General features: G+C 44.3%; 1 protein-coding gene and 1 pseudogene across 1 annotated transcript in view; one reads left to right on the forward strand and one right to left on the reverse strand.

Moving 5' to 3' along the window:
* ITGBL1 (integrin subunit beta like 1) overlaps nucleotides 1-25,446 on the reverse strand; it is a 181,236-nt gene that overhangs the window by 148,998 nt on the left and 6,792 nt on the right. The gene's annotated exons all lie outside the window — the stretch shown is intronic.
* On the forward strand, nucleotides 8,360-8,478 carry LOC136646474 (5S ribosomal RNA; annotated as a pseudogene).

The raw sequence follows: 25,446 nt of genomic DNA on the forward strand, positions 1-25,446 counted from the left end.
TATTGAATTTGGCGCTCAAAACATTCGTAGGTATGACATGAAATCTGACCAAGGTAAAGGCTCTGCGAGCCTGAGGAGAAAGTAAAAAGGAAAAGTAGCTTGAACCAGAATCAGAGGGCCATGAAAGCCAAAGGTGTAAAGAGGAACATGATTTAAGGGCTGCAGCTTGTACATTCTGTTTTTCCAATATCAAATAGACAGGTCCAAGTGAGTTTAAAGGCAGCAGGCAAAGGTAATCCACCAACCAGGCCAAGAGAAAGGCCAAGCATCTGTATCCAGCATAAGTTAGGAAGTGGATGTGGTACAGCTTGGAGTAAGGGGATGTTTATCCTCTTCCCCCATGTCGTGTGCCAGCTACCCCTATGGGGATATTCAGATCTATGCCAGCAAAATAGCTGATGCAAATTCAAGCAGCCCAGTGTAACGAACTGCTTGGCAAGGTTAGGATCCAGGTTAGAATCTGGCCTAAGTTGCTGAGGCCAATCCCATCCCCTCCCAGGCCCAGTCTACCTACCTGCCCTTGCTCCCCCCACCCCAAAACACCCCCATTCTGCCCTCCCGTCTGCCTCTCCAACCCAATGCGCCAGCCGCCCTTGGGAGGTGCAGGTTTACCCTCCACCCTTCCAGATCCAGTGTGGGGAAGCCAGGACACATCCTTGTGCCAGCACAGCCTCCTCTGGAATAGTCTTGAATGTGCTTTAAGGCATGTTTGCTACACTCCTGGGCCAGTGCAAGAGACTTGTACTGGTTCTCTGAATTGTGCAAGGGACTTGCACAGGTTCTCTGAATTGGGCTCTTTGACCCTCAGATAATTCATTATTTTGCATTCTCTCTTTCCAAGACTTGAGATATGTTATTTGGAAATATTGTACATAACTTAGGCTACAATCCTATACAAATTTATACAAGTTTATCCCCCAACCCACCTAGACCCCTCAGGACTGCAGCACTGGCTGCAGGTAAGTGCAAAATCCCCTCTCATTCCTAGCAGTAGCACAACCCTGGGGTTTGCATTGCTGACTTACCCCCTCCCCCCGCAGACACTTACAGTTCTCCTCTCTTATAGGAGTTTGGGAAGTACAGGTGGAGCCTCTTTATTTGCGATATTTTTAACCGCGAATCTGACTCAACGCGGGTCCCCAGGACCTGTGCGGAGCCAGACTTGGCCCCACCTGAGCCCTCCGGAGGCACTTTTGAGGCCCATGGACACCATGCGAAGTCAGGAGAACTGGCTTCTGAGCCATTTAGAGGCCTTTCTGAGGCCTGCAGAGGCTGCGTGCAGCCTCCACATGCCTTGGAAAGGCCTCCAGAGGTCCTAGAAGGGCACTTTTGGTTTTTGCCTGCGCACAGCCTCTACGGGCCTCAGAACAGCTCCAGAGGCGACTGGAGAAAGACTCCAGTCTTGTTCGGAGGTGGGTGGAGCCCAAATTTCATGTGACTTGGTTCCACACGAAATTTGGTATTTGCGTGGGTTCCAGGAACGGAACCCTCACAAATAATGAGGCTCCACCTGTACTGATTTTAAGAATACCCTTGTGCCTATGAACTAAAGACAATTAACAACAACTCTACATCAAAAGGATGGTTCATTCACTTTCCTTAAGACTGAACACTTAATCTAGCCCTTCCCTCTCCCATCCTTTGCAAACCAATTCCCAGTTCTTTTCCAATAACATTTTCTGGGCCAGAATCCATTACTATACCCAGTTATAGGCTCACCCTAAGCAGTGACCTCAACATGATCATTGCTAATGCCTTGTTCAAACCTGCCAGGACCACATGGAGGTGCCATTTGAATAAAACTTATCTTCAGTGAGGCCTGTTGCCTCAATTCCTATAATGGTGACTTTTTTCCCAACTGTTGTCATTAAACAAATTATCCACATGGAATCATATAAAAAGCACTTCCATGCAATCTCCACCAAGATGCACGCCTAGTAGTAGCCCTGTATGCTCCCAGAGGTGGTTACTGGAGAGGCTTCCACATATATTATGAACAGTATTTATATACCGCTTTTCAACAAAAAGTTCACAAAGCGGTTTACAGAGAAAAATAATGGATGAACCAGTTGTATATACAGTACCCACTCTGCCAAAGATCTCCAGCAGCTCATGGATCGTTTTAGCAAGGCCTGCCAAGATTTTGGACTGACAATCAGCCTGAAGAAAACACAGGTCATGGTTCAGGATGTGGACTCACCTCCCTGCATTACAATCTCTGAGCATGAACTGGAGGTTGTCCATGACTTTGTGTACCTTGGCTCAACGATCTCCGACACTCATTCTCTCGATGCCGAGCTAAACAGGCGCATCGGTAAAGCAGCTACCACGTTTTCCAGACTCACAAAGAGAGTCTGGTCCAACAAGAAGCTGACGGAACATACCAAGATCCAGGTCTACAGAGCTTGCGTCCTGAGTACACTTCTGTACTGCAGCGAGTCATGGACTCTTCGCCCACAACAGGAGAGGAAACTGAGCGCTTTCCACATGCGCTGCCTCCGACGCATCCTCGGCATCACCTGGCAGGACAAAGTTCCAAACAACACAGTCCTGGAACGTGCTGGAATCCCTAGCATGTATTCACTGCTGAAACAGAGACGCCTGCGTTGGCTTGGTCATGTCGTGAGAATGGATGATGGCCGGATCCCAAAGGATCTCCTCTATGGAGAACTCGTGCAAGGAAAGCGCCCTACAGGTAGACCACAGCTGCGATATAAGGACATCTGCAAGAGGGATCTGAAGGCCTTAGGGATGGACCTCAACAAGTGGGAAACCCTGGCCTCTGAGCGGCCCGCTTGGAGGCAGGCTGTGCAGAATGGCCTTTCCCAGTTTGAAGAGACACTTTGCCAACAGTCTGAGGCTAAGAGGCAAAGAAGGAAGGCCCATAGCCAGGGAGACAGACCAGGGACAGACTGCACTTGCTCCCGGTGTGGAAGGGATTGTCACTCCCGGATTGGCCTTTTCAGCCACACTAGACGCTGTGCCAGAACCACCTTTCAGAGCGCGATACCATAGTCTTTCGAGACTGAAGGTTGCCAATACTATATACAGTAAATGAAAAATGAATGAATGAAATGCTAACTTACTATTGTGTGCAGATAAACTCTTGAGTAATCCAGAAATCTAAGAAATCGGACCAAGCACGAAGGAGAATACTAATATTATTATTATTATTATTATTATTAATAACAGTATTTATATACTGCTTTTCAATAAAAAGTTCACAAAGCGGTTTACAGAGAAAATCAAATTAATTAGTAATTCATTAGGTACTCTCCAAGAAGATACAAACTGTTATGTATGCAAGGCTGTTTGGAGGAGGGGGACACATTGGCTCATGGCTGTTTGTTCCACAATGTGCATGCCCACAGTTGCTGATTAGCTAACAGTGCCCAGCACAGGTTGCTGACATCTTGGCCCACCCTCATGTTGGCCACTGCTAGCACCAGTCAGCCACCATAAGTAGGTGTGCCTAAATGCTGTATGGAAATAACTCAGCAAAGGCCTACAGCAGTGGTTCTCAAACTTTTCCAACTTGCGGCTCCCCTGATCCTTGTGGCCATTGGCCACGGCTCCCCATTACATCACCTCATCTCAGTTACCCCCAAAATGGGGATGAAGGTGTTATAATTATACACTAGAAACAAAAAAACAGCTGCCAGCACTCTGAGGCTGCAGTCCTAACCACAGTTACCTGAGAATAAGCCCCATTGAACAAAATAGGACTTACTTCTGAGTAGACCTGGTTAGGATTGTGCCCTGAGTTTGTTAGCAGCACACCTGGAGGGTTTTGGAAAGGGGGGAAGAGAAGTGATAAATTTGCTGGGGGAGGGGAAGACTTTGTTTTATGTGTATCTGCTAATCGCAAACTGATGTGAAACTGAGGCCCAGAGACTGTTTGGCTGCAATCCTAACCTCACTTTCCTGGGAGTAAGTTCCATTTAACACAATAGGGCTTACTTTTGAGTAGACCTAGCTAGGATTGTGCCTTTTGTCTTATAATAGCAGCCAACATGTGCAAGCCAACCTTCCCCCATCATGTTTCACACAAACTCCCCACCTCACACTGCCCCACCCGCCTCATTCACAGCTGAAGAAAAGCAGCGAGTAGGGAGGCAGCATGTGCAGCTGAGCTGAGCTGAGTAGCTATGGCCACCTCTCCCCCCAAGATACTTCAGGCTAGCCATGCCTCCCTAGGGAGTCCCAACACACAGATTGAATACCTCAGGCCTACAGTTTTCATGGTAGCCCCATGGCAAGCATAATGATTCCATTTATCCAGATTGTACCAGGAAGAGTGTGGCACAGAAGGAGCCACAATTGAAAGTGCAGTTACACCTGCAATAATCTTCATTGACAGTAAAGACAGGCATCATGTACCAACAAGGGGCAGATTCAGATGTAATCTAAAGCAGAATTAAACCATGGTTTAAATATTACTGGCGTATGCGCTTCTTTTTCCCTTTTGCATGCAAAATGTACAGAAAATGTAATTCAAAACAAACCACAGTATGCTTGAACCTGACAAATCCCAGTTTCTTCTATCTGCAGCTCATTAGTAAGCCAGGATATCACACCAGGATCCAATGGACTGTAGCTAACACAGCCCTAGTTTTAATTGACATTTACCCATCCAAAAATATCCCAATTGCTTATGGCAGGGATACTCTGTATGCTGAGGTGGATTGCAAGGTGGTGACAGGGTCGATGGGTCTTAAAAAAGAAAAGGTTGCATGGCCAGGAATGCATAAGTGGTTGCAGAGTCAGGTTTAGTGCAGCATTAAGTCTTGTCACTTCAGAGAATTCACTTTCAAATGCAACCTTTTTATCCTTCATCTGAAAAATGTACAGACAGTGAATGTTATGTTTCACAAGGGCATTATATTTCTGTAACCTTTTGTACTACTGACCTCCTTGTACAAACAGCTTCTTGTACCTGATCCAGGGCACTGGGTCCACAACTGCCAGACTGGCATGTTTTCTCAGTTCATCTCAAAGTGCTGACAACAGTGTCTCTATCAACTTTTATCTTTGGATTTTTAACATTGAGAACAAAAAACACTAACCATATTATGCGAATAAAGACTTTTTTATACTTGTTCTGCTTACAAAACAAATGGGAGGATGCATTCTGTATGCTTTAACCATGACTTTTATCATGTTTTTATCATGACATGGCTTTGAGATACATGTGCTATTGCATACCCGCATCCAAAACAAGCGTGCATTGGCCATGGTGTACTCACCTCCCAACGTGATACCAGAGAGAAGGGGAATCAAAGCCTTAGGCTACAATCCTACACACACTTGCCTCAGATTTCCCCTTGGGGAAGGGGATGAAAGTCCCCTTCTCCCAAGGACCCACCGGCAGCTGCCTGGAGTGTGCAGGATGCAGTGGCAGCCATTTTCTGTGCCACTGCAGCCCCATTTCCCAGGCAGCTCAGGATTGGGCTGTCAGGTTCTAGAGTGAGCAGGAGAAGAAGCCACAGATGGGCAGAAAGGAGTGGTTGGCCAAACCACAGCAGCATCATTACTAATGAGGAAGAAGGAAGCAGAAGTTAGTGGGGAAGGTTCCAGGCAGCTGCTAGAGCCACAGTGGGGAAAGTGATTTTTCCCTATGGTATGGTGTTCCTGACCAACGACTCATCAGAAAATAGAGAACAAGGGAACAGGTCCCCATTCTTCAATATGAATTATTGTTCTTGCTGAGTCAGTGAAGTAAGTACACTTGGAGACTGATCTCTGGGCTACTGACTTCTGATCTGAAGTAGAACAAGAAGGGGAAAGTCAGAAGGATAAGAGGAGCAGGTTGCCCCACTGATGGATCTGCACACGGGCAGCAGTGGAAGGACAAGGAAGTAGTATATCTATCCTTAATCTGCTGTGCAAAATGTCCAAGGGTGCTGGAGCACATGGAAGATAATCAGGCTAGGAAGGTTGAGCTCATGTATTATCTTAGGTATCAAGAGCTGAGGGTTAGAATCTAATGGAGGGGACTTAGGAAGATGGAAGTTCATGAAATGAGTACAGCAGGGTTCAAACTTGCTTCATAGCTGGGCAGTCCCTAGTTGCATGAACCAAGCTAATGGTATCCCCAAGGTCATTCACTAAGCTTCTGGGCTGAGAAGATCTTCCTCATTCAAATCTAACACTATCCACCATACCCCCACTGGCTTATTTCTACTTTTACTGTTTAAAGGTGTACCATGGAAAGAAGAAAAAATTGGTTTGCAATACAACTGCTTCTAGAAGTTATTTGTCACTTTGGAAGAGACATCTCTACTGCCTAATTGATGTTTCTCCTTTCTGTGCACTTTTCTCACCTGGTACCTCTTTCTTCTCATATCAATGCCTGTCTTTAGGCCATCTGGGAAGAATTTGCAACAAAAGCAAGACTGTATTCAAACAATGCTTGTGAATGGCTTTCTTCTAAGCATTGCATTCCTGTTCCAGAAACCCTGGGGACCATCCTTCATTATTCAAAAGGTTAAAAATGTATTATAGAAATCCATGGCAACCATGATTATTTTATTCGAAGACAGCCCCAAAATACATTTCTAATACCGCCCTTCTGCTGTATTCTAAACTGCTTACTAAACCAAGCAAGTGTAGCAATATCCCTCACCACTTATAGGAGGATAGAAAATGTTATCATAGTTCCCTAGAGATATGGAATTCAAGTAACTGAACAAGAGTACAGAGAGCGAGCGTTTAGTTGGCAAAAAAACCCTTTTTATTATATGACTAGAAACTACTAATAACTATCCATCCAAAACCTATTTTACATCAAGGGTGCAATCCTGAAGGCACCCTTGGTAAGTTCCTTGTGCTGGCCAAAGAGTGTCGCCAAAGTGCCATAAAGCACTTTCATGCCATCATCAGAGGAGGGAGGCTAGCCCAAACCCTGTTGGTCCAGTGGAAGAGGGGAGCCTGTGCTAGAAAAGTCAGGCTGGTGCAGGGATCTGGGAGGGCATGGGGAGGAGGTGTTCTGGGGCAGGGAGATGGAGGATGGTGGGTGAGCGGGGGGGGTGGTGCCAGTGGCGTCACTAGGATTCAAGTCACCTGGTGCGGGAGGCCTGCGCATCACCCCATGTAGTGGGCGGGGCAATGCCCCAGATGGGTGTGGTGATGTACCATTGCCCCGCCCCCACCGTTTTTTTGGCTGTACCTTTTGTTATAACACAGATATTTCAGTGTGGTCTGTTTCATTGCATTCTGCATGAAATTACACATTGATTGATATATAACATGATGGTCTTATTCCTCCAAACTCTGATTTTAGTGATTTTGAAAACTTGTAGAGTCTCACCCCCCCCCCCGTGTCAACTTACTAACGCCTTATTGCAGCAGTTCTCAAACTTTTAGCACTGGGACCCACTTTTTAGAATGACAATCTGTCCAGAACCCATTGGAAGTGATGACATGGCCAGAAGTGACATCATCAAGCAAATTAAAATAAATAATTATAAATAATTAAATTAAAATAAAATAATTACATAAGGGAGCCAGTCCTGTTCCACCAAGTGAATCTACTCTGAAGTAAGTCCTATTGTGGTCAATGGGGCTTACTCTCAGGAAAGCGTGGGTAGGATTGCAGCCTGTGAGCCCAATCCTATGCATGTCTACTCTGAAGTAAGTCCCATAGTGGTCAATGGAGCTTACTCTGTAGTCTGCCTGCAATAACAACCCCCAAAAAGAATCAGTGAGATTTCCAGCCCTCCCCAGTGCCCAGTTAAAGTACTTCTATTTCAGGCATATCAAGATAAAGACCCACCTGGCTTTGCAAGTGCAAAATAGAAAACTTCCCCTTACCAGTTCAAGCCACTTTTTTGTCCTTTTTAGTGGTGGGGGGGGGGAAGGCTGCCTTCTGGAGCATTTGTTGCGCTCCAGCTCCATGGATTGGGACCATTCCAGTGTCCTCACATTCCCCTTTGCCTGACCTGACCACCAGCTAAGGCATGTCTACCTACTTGTGAGTAAACACAACGTGAGGCTGCTTCACTTTCCATAGAGCTCAATAGACTCGCAGCTGGGAAGGGGGACCTCCTTCTCCGTGTTTTTGGGGGCTGCACTCATTGGATGAGGACCATTCCGATGTCCTTGGAGCCTCTCGGCCTGCCTTCACTAAGGCAAGTCTGCCTACTTGCGAGTAAACGCGACCACGTGGCTTTGTTTCAGGCTCAGACTCACAGCTGGGAGGAGGGAGCTTCTCAGGTGTTTTTTGGGGGCTGCATTCATTGGATCGGGACCATTCAGGTGGCATTGGATTCCGCTCAGCCTGCCCTTTCTGAGGGACTATGGCAAGTATGCCTACGCGTGAGTAAACACGCACTACTGCTCACTTTCACTTTCCATAGGGCTCTAGGTAACTGTTACCCTGCACGTGCCCGATCTTGTCTGATCTCGGAAGCTAAGCAGGGTCAGGCCTGGTTAGTACTTGGATGGGAGACCGCCTGGGAATACTGGGTGCTGTAGGCTTATACCATAGTCTTTTGAGACTGAAGGTTGCCAACCATTTTTTAGGCATTTTTACCTTCCGTTTTTTTGGCCATAACTTTTGAACAAAAGGAGCAATTTCAATTGTTTCTTGCATTGCATTTGGCTGGACATTCCACATCCAACGGTGTATGGCATGACGTGGTAGCTCCTAAAGCCACGAAGTTAGTGCCTCCTCCCCCCAGGGCACGTCACCTGGTGCAGCCCGCACCCCCCACACCCTTTAGCGACACCAGTGTGTGGTGCCACTTGTGCTGGATCCTAACCCCGGTCCTGGGCAGCTGAAGGCAGTTCCAGGCTGCTTGGATCTGCGCCACCTAACACCATTGGGACTGCTGTGGCTTTATCCAGAGTAAGGGGAAACTATTCCCCTTGCCCCGGACTGAGCCACTTTCGTCCCCAACCCTGCGTTTGATACGGGGCAGTCCAGCTGGCCTCCCCGTGCCAGCACGAGTTAGGATTGGGCTGTAAATATCTTTCTGAAGATTTTCTTAAACCCCATAGTAGTGTTATAGACTAGTCATAGCCATGGAAAAGCTAGAACACATAAAAACTAAAAAAGGAATAAAACGTTACACAAAATATACTGAATAAAACAAAATGGATCTGAGGCCTATTCATCATTCGCTCTATGAAAAAAAGATTCAGATCTGAAATCTGAATAGTTGCTTTGTTGCTGTTTGCAACATACATACAACCATACAACTGTAGGAAGAAAGGTGAGAAAAACATCTCCAGGGTTACAACACAGTGAGGGTACACCCAAAGATCTTTCTGTTACATCCCAAAATCTGATCATTCTTTACATAATCATCTCATTCATAATGAATGCAAATTTAGAACAGTGTTTGCTTTTACAACCTGTTCTCTAGTTTTGCTTAACACCTGCCTGAGTGGTTTTCGCACACTTGTCAGCGAGCAAATATTTCCATTCCTGGAGAAGCAGTGAGAAGAGTCAGATCGATTCTTTCCCAAACTGGTGCTAAAATGTAGTGTCTGATGAGCCCTGCTCTCATCTTCCCTTGCATGTGTATTGTGAATGCACGGAGGGGGAAGGATGATTGGAAAAAGGGGTCATCTGGTTGTGGCTGCTACCCTGAAATAAACAACAGGAAAGATACTCTTCTTGACTTGGATCATAGAGGTAAATACAAGGCTCAATCGTGGATTGTTCTTGCATTCAAGTGTATTGTGAATATGGTTTGAGGCAGCAGAAGACCTTCCTAACAGAGAGCAATAGGGGTTGGTATATTTATGACGTTTTCACATTCATGTGTACCATAGAAAACAGAGGTGACTTAACAGTTGCTAATATTAATATTCTGAATTCCAGTTGGCATAGTCCAAGATTCAAAGAGATTGAACTCCATCTTGCACTAGTCCAGTGAAATATTTCATGTTTTTAAACTAATAGCTAATCTCCCACCATGCCATATGAAAAATTGCTTTTGAAACTCCCCCGCCCCAGTTTCAAAAGCAGTGTACCATTCAGCATAGGAGGGGGCCTGCAGTTTTAGAAACACAAGCCTAAAGCCCCTTTCAATTCACAGAATAAGTGTCACTGACCTGGACCCTGACTCTAGAATACAACTCTCTCTATGCTTATATTGGTTTGTACCCTGAACAGAGTGGGAACTAATTTTGAGAAAATATGCGGAGGGTTTGGCTCTTAAGTGCTTAGCATGCAGCTTGCTCAGAAGTAAATTCCACTGCATTTAATGGAAACTTACTTCTTTGTAGACAAATACAGAATCAGGCTTTGGGCTAAGGATTTTGCATTCAACTATCTGCAGTGGTTAATAATTTTTCCTATATCTATAGCTCTACTATCATGTTAGTACAGTGAAATCTCTGAAAGTAAAATTGGTATCGAAAAAAAAAGATTCGTGTAAACATCAAGTTGGAATGGACCAGGCTCTCAGAGTTGTTCTGCAGGGTTAAGAAAATTCATGGGCAATAGGTTTATCAACAGCTACTAGCAATGACGGGGAAGTGGAACCTGCAACTTCAGAGGTACATGCTGTCAGAAACAGTTGCTGAGAAAAATAGCTGGAGTGGTCTGTTTTTATGTGGGCTTCCTTGAAGCAACTGGTTGACCACCGTGGGAAACAGGTTGCTGGCCTAGATGGACGTTTGATCCAGGAGGGTGCTTCTTATGTTATATTCTCCAAGAAAACAAGTTGGAGGCTGTCCTTTTACCTAGAGCAGGGGTGTCCAAACTTTTTGGCAGGAGGGCCACATCATCTCTCTGACACTGTGTCAGGGGGCCGGGAAAAAAAGAATTACTTTACAGTTCAAATTTGAATAAATTTACATAAATGAATATATTAGAGATGGAACTTATATGAATGAATGAAGGTCTTGCAATAGCTTAAGGCCTATAAAAGACATTGCATAAAGCAAGGCCAGCCTTTCCTTTGCTGCTGCTGCTGCATCATTGATGTGAACAGCAAGCAGGAGCCCTCGTTCCACAGCTCATGTGAGAGGTCAAACAGTTGGCCGTCACACTGAGAGCAGTTGTGTCGGGCCAGTGCGGGCTCCAGCAGGTCTCCAGAGGGCCAGAGGCTCATTGGAGACTGGGGGCTCCCTGCGGGTCAGATTGGGAGTCCTCGAGGGCCGCAAGTGGCCCCAGGGCTGGGGTTTGGGCACCCCAACCTACAGCTTCTAACAAGAGAGGATAATTTTTCTCCGGAGTTTTGGCTTAGTGAGTGCCAGGAGGGGAAACTATTTGTGAACCCAAAATGTGTATATAAATAACATTTATATTTTACCTTTCTGTTAAAAAGACATATTTGTGGCCTTTTGCAAGAAGAACACATTTTTTAAAATACAAATGCTGCATTTAAAAAACATAGTGCAACCTACAGACAGCAAGACAGAACATGCCTCTAAACACACTAACTCCATCTAGAATCTAACTTTCAAAAAGCTTGAGGGAATTAAAATAAAAAAAACTTCTGTGGCAATCTTCAAATTCAGCCATGAGGCAGCTTGGTGAGCTTCCACAGGCGGGCTATTTCTAATCAACACAAAGGAAGCTACACTCCACATAGTTCCCAATCGCACCTCTTAAAAGAGAGACATTGGAGCAAGGCTTCCTCTGGAAAAGAAAAAGAAAAGGGGAAGATTGCATGGAAGAAAACAATCCTGCAGGTGCACTGCTCATCACATAGGGCAGCAATTTTTAACCAATGTCAAAAAAAAACCATGGCACATTGGTGTGATGCAAATGATCTGCAGGTGTCCAGCAGGAGTTTGGGAGAGGGCCGGTGTGGTGTGCCTTGTCAGTTGTCAAAAAATAGGGTGGTGTGCTCCTTGCCAGTGCGCCATGAAGTTCAAGTGTGCCGTTCAAGTGCCATGAACAACAACTTAAACTGAGCTTGGAAACCACCTGGCAGCTAGTGTAAGCAAGCAAGTCTTGGACTAATATGCTCCAGATTTCCCAGTCTGTTAGAATTTTGCACAGGGTGCAGTGTCTGGACATTTATTAGCATGGGGCAATTCTTTAAATCACCACCATCTGTATTCATTATTATTTAAAGATTGTGAAGCCTTTAAGATTTGCACCAAACAGAAATGATCCTGACTCTTAAAGGCCACGTTAATAATTCTTGCATCCCCGCCCCCTCTTGTTGGCATGCAAAAGGACAAAGTTCTGAATCATTCATTTAGTGGTGTGATGTATATCTATTTTCTTCTCTGCTAAAAATCACTAAATTACATATCAAAAATTAGAAAGATCTTTAGTGAAGGAGGGAAATTCAGCTCTCTTGGAAGTTAAAGGTCAGAAAAGATAAGATTTTCTCTCCTAGATATTAAAGTGATTATTTTTATTCAGTAGTGCATTCTCTCCTTTCTGCTAAGGGGATTTTGAATTCTCAAGTGCTTACAGTTCTAACCACAGCCTTTGCATGTTCCAACTTCTCCAGCTCCCACCCCACTCTACTGAGTGCAGACTTGCAGCGCAATCCTAATGCTGCCCTGAGCCAGCTCAGGTATCTTGTGCTAGCTCCCAAGTGTCACAAACATGCCCTAAAGCTCATGTGTGGCTACTCGGGAGCAGATTGGGCCAGCGCACAAACATGCACTAGCCCACTGGAGCCGGAGTGATGCCAGGACAGGGTGAGTTTGTGCCAGCCCAGGCAGACCGGCACAGGAGGTGGGAGAGGGCAGAGAGAGGGAGGAATAGAAGCAGGGAGGAGGTGTTTCAGGTTGGGGGAGGGCAGTCTAGGGGTGGATTGGGCCCAGGAGGGGGTGGGGTCAATCACAGTGGCACAGACTGGATTCCAACCTCCATCCCTGGCCCAAGTAGCATTACTTGGGCCACTCAGATTTGCACTTGCTAAATTGCGCAGATTCAAATAGTCCCATAGGGCTGCCTGTGGCATTACTTGGGGTAAGGGGAATAAAATCCTCTTACTCCGAGTTGCGCCCCAGACTGCAACAAACCTTTGCTGGATAAAGCACAGGCCAGTTGGTCTGCCTGCCCTCCAGCGCAAGTTAGGATTGTGCCCTTAGTGGCTAAACCAAGTTTGCTTCTGTTTTGTGTCTGAAAGCGTTCTCAGATAAATCAGAGTTGATCATGTCACCAACGATTTTGAGGAACTTCATTCCCCTCACTCCAGGTGCAGTGATGTGAGCTTACCGTATTCAAGGATAAATAGGCAAGGATGATAAGTGAGCCTTTCAGTCAGTGGTTTCTATGGCAAATTACGGCTAGTTTTAAACAAACATTTAAAATACATTCTGTGTAAAAAGAAAGTTAACTCTTCCCACCTCTAGAAAAAGAGTTGTCTTGAAGTACTGGCTGCACAGTTGCTTTCTATCCAATCCAGCAAGATGATTGCCCAGTTGAGGTTTGAAGTTGTTATGCCAGTCTTTGGTCCCTTCATTAACATAAGAACATAAGAACAGCTCCACTGGATCAGGCCATAGGCCCATCTAGTCCAGCTTCCTGTATCTCACAGCGGCCCACCAAATGCCCCAGGGAGCACACCAGATAACAAGAGACCTCATCCTGGTGCCTTCCCTTGCACCTGGCATTCTGACATAAATTCTGACATTTTCTCATTTTGACCACTGTGTTTGTCTGGTTACACTGCATGTGCCATTTCCTTGCCGGGTAATGGACACATGACCTTATTTCTCTCAGCATGTTCCACAAGACTGCAGGGCATGAGCATTATTAATAGTTACTGAGAGCCTTTCTCAAAAGAGAGTAATAACAAAGTTCTCCTCCAATATCCAGGGACTGAAACACTCAGCTGAGTTCACAGGAAGTGCCAACGGCATTTTCTAGGCTTAATATGCTCTGCTTGTATCCTGGTAAGGGATTGCAACTCAACCACCAGATTTAAATTGCATCCAATAGCTTACTAGTAGAGCTCTCAAAATACGTCGACATTTTCCTTTCCCTAAGAACGTTATGTGCTACATCATATATTTTCAGGCATTTCAGCTGAAACTTGGGACAGGTTGATATTGTGTCACACTCTTTCTCCCAGAAACACCTTAACACCCCAATTGTATGTGTTTGTAGTACTGGTGTTCCGCCAATGCTACCTGCTTTATGGTTGCTGTAAAAGCACTTCTGACAGCATGTGAAGCAGCACGTCGTCAGAGCACTGGCAAGAAGGCCAAAGCCTTCCTACACACATTGAGGAATTGCCAGCCACGTACCAAGGCACATAGGACTTCAGAGGAGGCAGAAGGGAATGGGAAGGGCAAATGGGGATGGGGGAAATTGGAGGTAGAGGGGAGGGGAGGTTCCAGGAAGGGGTGGATTCAATAGTGTTGCCGCATTTCAAATCCGAGCCTTTTTTGCGGCCTCCCACTCCCTTTCTCTCCTCTGATGTGCGCCAGCAAGAGAGCTGGTGCAGGTCTGAGGAGATTCATTGCAGAGATTTACATCCCCCTTTCCCCTCCAAAATCTCCCAATCTGCTCCTCCACTGAATACAGCACATGTCTTTTCGGAGCGCCTGCACCAGTGGACAGGGGGAGGGTAGGATTGGGCTCTAAGATTTCTACATAAGCTTTACACTCTGATTTTAAACTATCCAGCTGTTCCCAAGAAAATAAAATAAGATTTGTCTGCTGGAGGACATCTTGGAATATGAAGCAGCATGATGCAATAAATAAATCATAATGCCCTGGATCAAGTTCCAAGTCTCTTTAGCATGGTTGAGACAGCAGGGAGAAGCTACAGTCTCACACATTTCCTCTCTCTTCCACTCTCCTTTCCCTTTTTAGAGACAGATGTGGGACACAATCATCTCTGCACAAACATTAATGATAACCATGGTTAGCAGAACCACAGTTTACAAACCTGCTTCAATATCTGGCTGCAAACTGTCATTTAAAGCTACCCAAGTTTAGTATCCATGTTGGCACAGAATAAATACAGGGGGGCACTATATCCATGGATTCCTTATCTGAAAGTTGGGTCTGTGGGCCTCCCACGTACCCTCTGGAAGGCTTCCCCGGGCCTCCTAATGCTTATAAGGCATTAAAAATGTCACTTCCAGTTTCTCCGTGAAACCAAAAGTCTTGTGTTTGGAGCTAAGTCTGAGCCCAGCAAAGGCTGAGAACAGATGTCTGCGGCCTCTGATTGGCTCAGCAGACCCTCTGGAGGCAAGGAGAGCTTTGCTTCCCTTGGTTCTGGAGTGTGGAGGGCAAACATTCCCCGTATCTGCAATTTCAGATAACCACAGGGGGTTCTGGAATGGGGGTACACCTGTACTGTGGTTTGGGGGATATTATAATTATTTTCTAGTGTTTTTATGTTGGATTGTAAACCACTTTGGGCACCTCCTCTTTAGAGGTAAAAGGCGGCATGTAAAAGTTTTGAAATAAATGAATATATGAATGAATACTCTAAAAATTTAGTTAACTCTAAAAATGGAAAGTGGGGAATTAGTACATGACACATGGGAGGGGAAGAAAAGAGTACTCAAGATTTCAGTAGATTATCTCCTACTGGGCAGGAGGGTAGAGCCTCCGTCTGCCTGAAGATAACATCCACAAGGTCGCCAGTTCGAGGCCACCGGCACCGTGCAACTTTGAAGCAGCTGACAAGCTGAAGCTGAGCTATTCCATCTGCTCTGAGCGTGGGAGGATGGAGGCCAGAATGTGAAGCCAGATCGGAATGAAACACCTGAATGTAGTGGTTCTTGAAAGAAAGAACCTTCTTTCAAATTGTAAAAATCCCTATTTAATAAGGGATTTAAATAAAGCCTGCCTATGTAAACCACTTTGAATAAAGTCTTGAATAAAGACCAAGAAAGGCGGTATATAAATACCTGTTATTATTATTATTATTATCTCCTAACTTTGGAGAGAAGATGGCAAACATGATACCTGCGCCAGGTCTTGGAAAGGATACATCCTATGTTCAACTAGCTGTCCTCCTAAAACACACATACTCTGAGAGACAAATGAGGCCCCCCCCCTCTACCCAAGCTGGATTGGCTTGCAAATAAGTGTTTCCAAAATACAGAAAATATCTCTGCTTTTTTTTCTGTGTATACCCAAATTTGCCCAGTGATACGCAAGTTAGGAGAAAACACTATGGAAAAAGGAATAAGTTTATCTTCCCTTCCCTCTGAGAGACACTATTAGCATACTAGAACAAAAAGCCATGATGGCCTTTGGGAAATACAGTTTCCCAATCACTACTGATACTGCAGAAGTCCTTGGAAAGACTGCATTTCCTAAAGACAACCAGGTTGTTCGTTCAGGTTTGCAAACAGCATGTCTGAGAGGTGAGGCTCTCCCTCTTTCTGTCCACTCTACTTGCAGCCACCACTGCCCCAGCCCAATAAGTTACAAAACAGGGTGGGAGAAAAGTCAGCATTCATCTGCAGCTCAACTTTTCATTCAAGTCAGAAAAGAATTCAGAGGCTCACAGTACTTGGCTCTTCTTTGAAGAATAAGACATTACAAGTCCCTGGAGAATGTGGGCACAAGCCCAGCAAATTTCACCAGCATTTCCAAATGTAAGTATATTTATTTCCAATGGTCTTTGGGCCAGAGGCCCTTAATTACATGGGAAAAACAGCCTGAACATTGCACAGGACACAATGTCATGTTACCAGCTACCATGGGGCTCAGAACTAATTCTGTTATCTGACAAATAACCTCACAAAAGCTACTAGTCTCAAAGTTTTATTATCCCAATTGGCCAAAAACAAAACAAAAATCAGTGTTCAAGTTGTTTCCCCCTGTAAGTGACCTGGAGGCAATTCTTACATATAGAAGGTGACCAAGCAAGCCTCATGTATTACCAAACATACAAGATGAGTGTCATCCTTCCAGTCTTTCTGCAGTACAACAAAAGAGTGAGAAGGTTGCTTATGTAGAAATTCCTTAACCAGAATGGTTTCCTCAAAAATAAGCACTGGCTTCACCATACCAGCGGATCAAAAAGTGGCCTGTGGTGGTGATGTCCAGATTTATCAACCTGGTTTGCTACTACAGAACTACAGTGCCTTAACCAGCCTAGTAAGAGGAAGCCTAGAGCCTGAGGAAGACTTTGACATCCAACTGCCAACTTCCATTATGAAGTTATGACATAAACCAAACTCTCCACTGAAAGCTCTGCTTAATTATGTACCAGATGCTATAACTGCTAATATCCAGGAGTCACTGGAATGAAGAGGGAGAGAGGGGAAGATCTCTGACCCCACCTGTCACAGCTTATCAAGCCAGTAGTGTGATTTAGCAAGAAGCATGAGTGGAAGGACTCACTCACATTCTTCTGTATAGACAAACGTGAAGTGACAGCAGAATGGAAAAATGCAACCCCACTTTAGGACTCTGCTTTATCAAACAGCAAACCTCTCTTTTTCCCCCCACCTCCATACACAACATAGAATTTTAGAAAAAAATGTCCTTGATTCATCCATTAGCCCTCTACTACCACATTTATTACAGGTAAAGGAGAAAGCATCCTACGCAGGATGCAATATAATACATCCAATGAAGTTGAAGTTAAGCACAGTCATCTTAAGGGTTACCTCATCCCCGAAGAACCCAGCCACATGCCAAGGTCTTCAGTAGACATCCTGCTCCAGAAGGGTTGAGAATATATATTAGTTTGCTCAAAAGAGACCCAGAAACACTTAAGACTTTTTCAAAAAATTATCTGAAAATGTTCAGAAAAGCCAACCTTACCAAACCAAGCTGAGGAGGGAGAGTGAGCTCATCACTAAACAGTAAGTGAACTCATGAATGCTGCAAAAACATTCTTATGCCCCAATCTTATCCTCCGTCATTGGTGCTAATGCAACCACGGTGATGGATGTACATGCTGCATCCAGTAGTGGGGGCAATCAAGATAAGGGAACTTTATCTTGAGATAAGGGAATGTTTGCTTATTTCTTGGTAGGCCCCCTGATGGCCCAGGAGTCTCCTTGGACCTAGGCCAGCTATAGAACTGGCATAAGTCTGAGGAGTGTAAGGAGGTAGCACAGGTTAAAATGAGGGGGATAGGATCAGGTGTGCATGTTTGCTGCCAAGGTCCACCCTGTCTGATCCACTCCCTGCCTCCTGCCTTCAACCTACCCAGAATTCCTCCTGCCCTCCCCTTCTTTACCCATGAAATTCTCCCCATGTTAACTTACCAGCACTGCCCTAGTCCAGAGACTGCACATCTCCAATGTTGCCACCACTTTACAACAGCTGCTCAAACTGGCCTGACAGTAGCGTGCTCAACACACTATCACTGCCCCCCCTTTATGACAGCAGGATGCTGTCCTGCTGTCATAAAGAAGAGCATAGGATTGTGTTGTTAGTCATGCATGCCATATGGCATATAAGGTTTACAATATCAGGTAAATGAAGACTGTGGTAGGGAAAAATGTGCACTTCCATACATTGCCACAAGTGAAGATCATGCATGGATTTATTTCATTACACACATGAATGAGCACTGGAAATCCACTAACAAACATGTGTATTCCAATATGCATAGATTTAAAGATTCAATGCTCAAAAGGGAATACAGACTTAGGGTGCAATCCAAAAGTGCCCTTGGGCTGATGCAAGACCCTTGCGCTGGCCCAGGAGGGTCGCAAATGGAAGCCTCCACGCCGGCTTCCTCCTTGAGGAGGGCCAATGGAAGGAAAAAAGGTAGGCGGGAAGGAGGTGTTCCTGGGTGGGAGGAGGGCGGGCAGTGGGCCACCCCCGGGGCGAGCGGGCGGGGAGCGGGAGGTGGGGCTGGGATCCCAACCCCCGTTCCCGGGGAGAATGGAGCAGCTTCAGGCTGCTCCGCTCTCCTCTGACTGGTGCCACCTTAAGAGGTGGCGCAAGTCCGAGGAGACCCATAGGGGCCAGCGGCCCTTACCCAGAGGTAAGGGGAAAAGTTTCCCATTGCCTCTGGCTGAGCTGCTTATGGCCACTATCCTGTGCTGGATACAGCGCAAGCTTTCTGGCTTGCCTGTTCCAGTGCAGGATAGGATTGCACCCTTAGGCTGCAATCTTATCCACACTTACCTGGGAGTAAGTCGCACTGACTATAAAGGGACTTACTTCTGAGTAGATATACATAGGATTGGGTGGTTATTGACATTCATTCATCACTCACAAAGTTGCCACAAAATAAATGGCAGTGAAATGGATCACTAACCCTCAGTGAGATGAGATATATAGACACATTTGCAGCTAGACAATAAAGTAGTCAGTGAAAATCTGATAGATTGTGAAAGTAATTTAAGATGGGTTTAAAAACTGAAGGGTGACTAAAATGCCTGTAAAACAGATAAAAATGCTTACAAGCATCACAGACAGAAAGCATGTAGCAAAACAATTCATATTTGTAAAAAAAATTATGCTAGAATTCCTGCTAAAGAGTAATGTTGTTCCCTACTTGTTCGTCTGTACAAGGTCTGTTGAAACATATAGGTTTGCATGGGATCATTGCTTCATAAAGTGCTCCAAAATTAAAAATTCTTTTTGTTTAACAAGTGGTTTCATTGCAAACATTTAAAAGACAAAAATGTCAATACTATGAACATTGAAAAAATATGTGTATTGAATCAAAGAATGTGGAAGCTGCCTTATACCAAATCAAAATATTGGTCACTCTCACTCTGTATTGTTTACACTGTCTGCAGGGTTTCAGACAGAGATCTTTCCCAGGCCTACTTGAAGACTCCAAGAATTAAACCTTGGACCTGCTACACACAAACCATCTCATCTACCACTCAGTCTCAACTGCTCTCCAACAAAGCTCATGATTTTCCATTATGTAAGCCAGAGGTTCTTAAACTGGAATACTGTGATGCCCCAGCCTGAGGAGCTCAGCCTATGCCCCTTTAAGGGGCGGGGAGGGGGAAAATGCAGTGACAAGATCCCCAGGAGTGCACTGCTGCCAGGGGCTTTGATTTACTTACTGGAAATAGCAGCAGCCTCCTAGGGGTGTGAGGAGCCCCGTGGAAGCCTCCGCAGGGCTCCACAAGCCTTGAAAAATGTAAAAATAATAATCATGATCTACTTCTGGTTTACAGTTTCGAATTGTGGTTTACAATTGTGGTTACTTCTACATTTGCTCAGGCTTGGGGAGCCCTACGGAGGCTTCCTGCACCCTTGGGAGGCTGCTGCTGCTGCTTCCAGTAAATAAAACTCCCTTATTTTGTCATCATCATTCTGTGTCATAAGAATCAGAGTCCCTAAACTTTAGCTGTTGAATCAACTTAAGCTGCTGAAGTTATGTGCCTTCAGACAACTTGCTCATCTTAGGGCCCCGACAAAGCATTTTTGTCAAAATGTTGTGGTCTAAATCAGTGTTTCTCAAACTGGGTTGGGATCCAATAGGTGGGTCACGAGCCAATTTCAGAAAGGTTCCCATTCATTTCAATGTTTCCTTTATTTTTAATATATGAGATTTGATTCTACTATGGTATGTGACTGCATTTGGGAAAATATTACAGATTCATACTTTTAACAGGCTATTATGTATGTGCTTTTAACAATGAAAGTCAATGGGGCTTATTCCCAAATAAGTGTGGATAGGATTGCAGCCTTTGGGATATTAGGGCAATTTTTTAAAAGATCAGGAACTGCTCGGGGAGGTTAGGAGGTTCTTTAAATATATTTTTTAAAATTATACTTATTTTGAACTTTCAATTTACTTACTTAATTTGGTTTCACTGGTGTAGCTAGAGGGGGGCGGCACACTAAGTTTTGCAGGGAGCCTCACCGCAGCATGCAAGCGGCTCCTCCCCCTCCCCTTTGGAGCCATGTGGGCGGGGGGGGGGAATGGAGGCGAATGGCTACGCCAGTGTTTGGTTTTGTTGTATGGGTGTGTTAAAATTTTCCTGTTCAATGATGTCACTTGCAGCCATGACATTACTTCCAGGTTAATGATATCGCTTCCGATGGGTCCTGACAGATTTTCCTTCTAAAAGTAGGTCCTGGTGCTAAAATGTTTGAAAACTACTGGTCTAAACTACAAATATAACCCCCCTCCCAAATTAACCATACACAAACAACATATTTATTGTTTGACTCATCCCGCTGGTCATTGGAGAGGGCCCTTTTAATGATGCCACCACCTTTGGAGGTTGGTGAAGAGGCACCGTGGCAGCAAGGAGTAAGGTCTTCTCCATAGTGATACTAACTCTATGGAATTCCTTCCCTCATAGTTTATGAACTACTTCCTCTTTAGAGGCTTTCTAGCAGGGCTTAAAGACATTTCTTTGTACAGTGGTGCCTTGCAAGATGAAATTAATTTGTTCTGCGAGTCGTTTTGTATTGCGAAAATTTCGTCTTGCAAGGCATCACTGCAAACTGCAAACAAACCAAAAAAAAAAAAAAGCAAAAAAATTCATCTTGCGAAGCATGGCCATAGAAAAATTCGTCTTGCGAGCCACCCAAAAAATCGCAAAACACTTTCGTCTTGCGAGTTTTTCGTTGCGCGAGGCATTCGTCTTACGAGGCACCACTGTATTCTAGCTTTCTGAGGTTCTGGCTTTTTAATACGGATATTTAAAGTTATATGGGCTTTTGTTCTTTTTAGTGTTTTCTGTTCTTCTGCTCTTTGCTCCTGGTTTTTAATTAGATTTTTTTTAGATGGGACACTTTTATTAGGATCTGTTAATATTTAAATTTTTTATATTGTATTTTATGTTTTTACTGACTTTTCAAAGCCACTTTGAATGCCCACTTGGGAGATAAAGCAGGATATAAATTTGTAAGTATAAATAAATATTCAATGTATCATACAAAACTCAAACAACGTATGAACTTGAGCATTCACACACACATCTCGTAATACAGTCCTCCATGCAAACAAAACCACTGGATTCTACACTGAAACATTATGGAAATGATGTACATATGCCTCAGGGTAAAGAACATGTACTTTAGAACATATAGTCTGTGCCCATATACAACTTAAGATACATGCATGAGCAAAGACTACCTTGAGTATGACTTAGTTTATTCATACCTGAATGCAGCTTTTATGTGAGAACCTCAGGAGTGCATGAAGTTATCACAAGACACAACTGGGCTACATTGCACAAGGAGGTACATTCTGTGAGACATTGGACCAGCGTGATTCCTGTGATAAGAAAGCTTTTTTTTGTTCTTGTTTTTTGTTTTTTTGGTGGACTGCTATCTATTCCTGTATCTGCATACAAAGTCTCCTTGTGAAAATCCAGTTCACACAAAAGCATGGGAACACTGCCAGGGTGCAAGTTCCCTACACATTACAGGGTGTAGGGCGTGATGGCCCTACACATTACAAAGGCATTTCTGTAGCTGCTGCTGTCAAGTGAGAACTGTTCTATAACTACTGCTGAAGGAGACTTATGCTGAATTTACAGCGCAATCCTATCTTGCACTGGAACAGGCAGGCCAGGAGGCCAGCGCTGTATGCAGCGCAAGATTGGGGTCTGAAGTGGCTCTGACAAGGGGAGACTCTTCCTCTTGCCCTGGGTAAGCTACCACAGCCCCAATGGGTCTCCTTGGATTTGCGCCACCTCCAGAGGTGACATAAGTCCAAGGAAATGGAGTGGCTTGCAGCCACTCTGTGCTGCTCAGAGAAAGGGGTTGGGATCTAGCATAACAGACAGGTCCCAGCTTCACCTTCTGCTCCCCGCCCACCCACTCGCCCTGGGACTGCCCTCCACCTGCCCGGAACACCTCCCTCCCACCTCCTCCCTGCCTCTTCCCTGCCCACCCCAGACCCCTGCATCAGCCGACGTCGGCCGACACAACCCTCCCTTCCCAAGTCAGCTCAGAGGCTGGATGCAGTCTCTTTGGGCCTGCATGCGTCCCTGTGACAGCCCAATTGACTCTCGAAGAGGTACAAACCCTCCTGGGCCAGCACAAGTGACTTGCACCGGCCCAAGTCACAGTCAGGATTGCACCCTTAGTGATCCAATTTTTCCTAATGTATCCCAACATTTAAAGGAATCAAATTTCTGAAAGTTTTTAATAAATTTAAGGCACACCATATTTTTGTCAAGTATATTTGAACTACTGTAAATGGGTTCCAAATTGCAAGCAGCATGTGAAAGTTCTACACTGATAATGGGAAGACCTAATCTCTTTTCTGCATGCTCACAGAATGAAATAGCATCAAAAAGAAGACTTTCTCTGAAAATGTGATCGCTTTTCCATTGATACCTTCCCACTGTAACACTGCCCTGTATGTCAGAGTCCTTTCACTAGACTGGATTGCAGCTGGATCACTTAATAGAATGTTTAAAGGCATTAAGAGCATGGCAACTAATAAGAAGTATTGCTCTCTTGCTTTCCTCAGGCACTACTTCTGCAATCTGATCTTATTCAACACATCTGCAGTGTTTGTATTACAAGCAACCCTTTTGATACATTTTCATTTAATCTCCTTGGGATGATCATTCATCTCAAAGTAAAGATTAACTAAAGGTCTTCATTAAATTCAACAGTATAATCCAAACAAAATGAAAAATTCTCATGTACTGTAATAAGAATGAAGAACAAGACTGTAGTTTATCCTCTGTCAACATTAATATCATGCCCAAAGCAATTCTACATGTAGCAGATTTCAATACATGATAGAAACAAGAACTCATGTATAGTTATATTAGACCAAAAGTGATGGTAACAGTTTGCACATATCAACATAATTCTTGATACTTACAAGTACCGAAATTGTGGCCAACCAAGCCGAATAAAGTTCATTAACCATGTTCTGTGACTTGCTGGATGCCTGACTACCCTGCACCCCATTTTTTTTTGCAGGTCCAGGCAGAAGCAAGAGGTTTATTGAGTCCCTGGTAGGTCATCGTACAATTGACTCTGTTTGCCTTGGTGAATCAAAAATTCAGGCTTAGCTAATATAGAAAACAGAGGCATTCTATTTTATTTTAAACTATTTTAATATAGAATTTTTTTTAATTCTATCATGGAAAACCTCACATAGTATAGGAGAGGGAAACACGTGAAAGGTGAATAGGACATGTTAATTAAGAATAAATTCATATGGGTGAAAAATATAAGCTAGCTTCTATGGAGCTGGCAAAGATACATTACCACTTGGGTTTTGTACATGAGCAATACAGCATCCATGACTGCTGGTGCAGTGTGAGAGAGGGGTTGGAAGACATTTAGATTTCCTGCAGCCCACAGATATAACCAACCTTCCAGAATAAATAATTTGAAATAGAGCAGCCTACACCATAAATAGAATCATAAAGAACTCATCATCTAGTACTTTTTCATAGCTTCTCTCAGAAGGGCTTCAGAAATGATGGGAGATATGGATGAAACAGGCAGTACCTCATGCTTTCGGTCTCCATGTTCCTTTATAATGTCTATAGTGAACTTTTGCATCGCCACTATTATGAGATGCACATGATGTTCTCCTGTTAGAAGTTTAGGTATCTCACTATGGAAAAGGCGCAGAAATTCCACTGGAGACGTTACCAAAAGGTGTGATAACGAGCATTCTGTATCCCACCCACATCTCCTTTCTGTCAAAAGCTACGCTTCTTAGTCCATTCTGATCTATGCAGTGTCAACCTGCAGGCAAATTATTGATTTAATACATTTTACACCATTTTGTCAATGCTTGAATCAGCCGAAAACAAGTATTAATGCATTAAAACAAAAAAATAATAAAAAAACAATGAAAACGAGACTCTAAAACAACCTGACAAAACCCCTAACCAACTAAAGCCAGAAGAAAGACACCTTACAACTCCTTCTAGGTAAGAAAGAAGTGCAACTCAGCATCTCAGGTAGAAGATGGTTTGACAGCCTGGGGTGTGAGAACACTCACTGGACTTCTCCTAGTAATTCAACTATTATTGCCTACAACTCACTGGAAAGGCCCAGGACAAAACAATTAGACTGGACAAACAAGAACTACTTCTGTGTCTTTGGTTAGCTGTCCTTCTGGGCCTAGGACTATTCAGCTTGTGATGAGATTACCAACCACTCATACAGACTTCAGACTAAAAAAGCGACAGTGTTTCTTCAAGCACATCTTGAGCCCTTCTGGCCCTACTTCTTAATGAGACAGCACAAAAGATGTCTTGCTTATACAGATTACATTGAAAGCCACCTTGTACTGAGTCAGACCATTGATTTGTGTAACTTGGTGTGATCTGTGTAACTTGCCAGACGTCTGGCAGCATCTCTGCCGGGACTCAGAGAGGTATTTCTCAGCCCTACCTGGAGACACAAAGGGTAAAACTTGGAATGTTCGACATGCAAAGCATGTGTTCTACCCATGGTGGAAAAAAATCAACAGAGCTTTCATTGACCAATTGTAATAAAACCTTATGGAAGACAGGCTTTGGATAAAATATGCATCTTGGAGCTTTGCACTTAAGTGTATTCAGAAACCAACACATTACTATTTGAGCTGCCACAGCACAGCAAGGTAAAACAGTAAATGTCAGTCTTAGCAGTGGGAACACATTCCCTTCCCTAACACCAGTACCCAGAGCCAACCC

This window comes from Tiliqua scincoides, chromosome 3 (assembly GCF_035046505.1).
Source record: "Tiliqua scincoides isolate rTilSci1 chromosome 3, rTilSci1.hap2, whole genome shotgun sequence".
In the NCBI taxonomy this organism is placed as follows: domain Eukaryota; kingdom Metazoa; phylum Chordata; class Lepidosauria; order Squamata; family Scincidae; genus Tiliqua; species Tiliqua scincoides.